This window comes from Enhydra lutris, unplaced genomic scaffold (genome assembly GCF_002288905.1).
Source record: "Enhydra lutris kenyoni isolate GAN:26980312 unplaced genomic scaffold, ASM228890v2 scaffoldscaffold1846, whole genome shotgun sequence".
In the NCBI taxonomy this organism is placed as follows: Eukaryota; Metazoa; Chordata; class Mammalia; order Carnivora; family Mustelidae; genus Enhydra; species Enhydra lutris.
In genome coordinates this window covers 1-2366 of record NW_019155930.1, presented here as the reverse complement: position 1 = coordinate 2366, position 2366 = coordinate 1, and the positions used below count along the sequence as shown (strand labels likewise).

At 38.5% G+C, this 2366-nt stretch overlaps 1 pseudogene; it reads right to left on the bottom strand.

Annotated features, from left to right (window-relative positions):
- Positions 1 to 38: 38 nt before the first annotated feature.
- On the bottom strand, positions 39 to 1708 carry LOC111140492 (annotated as a pseudogene).
- Between the last annotated feature and the right edge of the window lie 658 nt (positions 1709 to 2366).

Here is a 2366-nt window from a genome sequence, read left to right as displayed (position 1 = left end):
CACACACACACACACACACACACACACACACAGGCCTTCGCACATTCTTGACATTTGTAAGGTTTTTCTCCAGTATGAATTATGTGATGTTGGGTAAGCACTGAGCTCTGTTTAAAGGACTTCCCACATTCTTGACATTGGTAAGTTTTCTCTCCACTGTGAATTCTATGATGATGAGTAAGGGCTGAAGCCCAGTTAAAGGCCATACCACATTCTTGATATTGGTAAGGTTTATCTCCACTATGAGTTTGGTGATGTTGAGTAAGGTCTGAACACTAGTTAAAAGTCTTACCACATACTTGACATTGTAAAGTGTTCCCTCCTGTATGAATTATGGGATGTTGAGTAAAGTCTGAAGACCAGTTAAAGGTCTTGCCATATTCTGGACATTTGTAAGGTTTCTCTCCAGGATGAAATCTGTGATGATGAGTAAGCCTTGAGCTAATGTTAAAGGCCTTGACACATTCTTGACATTTGTAAGGTTTCTGTCCAGTATGAATTATCTGATGTTGGGTCAGCCCTGAGTTCTGTTTAAAGGCCTTCCCACATTCTTCACATTGGTAAGGTTTCTCTCCAGTATGAATTCTACAATGTTGCATAAGCTTTGAGCTGTGGTTAAGTGACTTTCCAAATTCTTGACGTTGGTAAAGTTTCCCTCCAGTACAGAATTACTTATATCCATTTATTGATGAACAGTCCTTAAAGGTTTGACCACCTTCTTTATATTTCATTTTTTCTCCAATATGCATTTGCTTACGTTGAGATAGTGTTGGGTGACAGTCCAAGGATTTACCACATTCATTAAAAATGTAAGTTTCCTTTCTCCAAGGGATTATCTCATTGATGTTTAGGCTTGATGACTGACTAAACACGGTCCCTGGTTTATTAGATGTGAATGGGCTTTTTCCCTCATAAATTCTCTGATGATCTCCAACACTGGAGGACTGGTTACAAGCTTTCCCACATTCATTATCTTTATGAGGACTGTGTACCAAACGCTGACCATTATGTACAGTGAGGTTAGAGCTTGGATGAAAGACTTCCCCACATTTATCACATTCATAATGGTTCTCTGCAAACCTAGCCCTGACATATCTGTGAACACTGGAGCCCTGGTCCAATGTTTTCTGAGATTCAGTGCACTGAGCAATTCTGACTCCAGTGGAAACCCTCTGGTCATTCTGGAGGGTTGACTCCTCTGCAAAGTCCCTCTCAAATGGATCCCACTGAGCACTTTGTTCTTCATTTCTAAATCTCTGATGATCAGAAACATCTGGCTGAAAGGACAGGCCAATCCTATCTTCCAAATGGCTCAAATCATTATTCTCATCATGGACTAGGTTACTTTTCAGAAGTTCCAAATGGTCTGTCCACAAATAGCTATGTTTGAATATCTGGTTGGAGCTTGTGCTGACAGAAACACACTGCTCTGCAGAAACAGTTGACTTAAAAAGTGAGGTTTTCCACAGCAATTTATATCCTTCACCATTTGGGGCAGTGAGATTCTCATTAAGGGCAATTGCCTTAGTTTGGGTGTATCGTCCAGGATTTCTTTGATGCCCTTCACTGTCCCCATCATTGCCCCAGTCTGTGCGTAAGTGTAAAATCTCAACAGCACTGTGTTTGCATGTGTTCATTGGTCCATTCTGGAAAGAACCTTCTACACTGCACTTTTGGGGGAAACTCTGCATGTCAGATGAAGATATAGCTGAAAGATTTCAAATAAAATAAAATCATTGCACTTACTACATTCAGAAGAATATACCCGTGAATGCTAATATAGAAGCATCAAGTCAATCAGACAATGTCAGAAAAATGGCTGAGAAGGACTCATCAGGACTTCATTTCTCCATGGAAACATAACATGACACACAACATAGTAACCATATATCCTAATATATAATTCTGCGGTATGGTCACACATATTTGCTGTCTCAAAAATCAATTTCCTTTATCTCTAACTATCAGGAAAAGGGTTGCATGAGTGCAAAATTAGCAGAATGATGGAAACTGAAACAGAAAACTGAAATGAACCAGAGTACCAAAAGAATAGGAATATATCAACCATAGGAAGAGTCGTTTGTCAGAAAAGATCAACATCATTGACAACCCATGAACTAAATTAATAATAATAGAGAAAAGACCAACTAAAATGACAGGTGAAGAAGTAAAGGTAGATACAGTATAAATGACCGTAGGAATAAAAGTACTTATAAAGGCAACAATGGGTAATCAGTGCCCACAAATTCAGACCAAAAGATGAGTATGAATTTCAAAAGAAATGTATAACCAATTTAGACTCCATTATTCAAAAAAAATTTAATAAATAACTGATCTATAAGCACAAAGCAGAATGAAGGATGAAT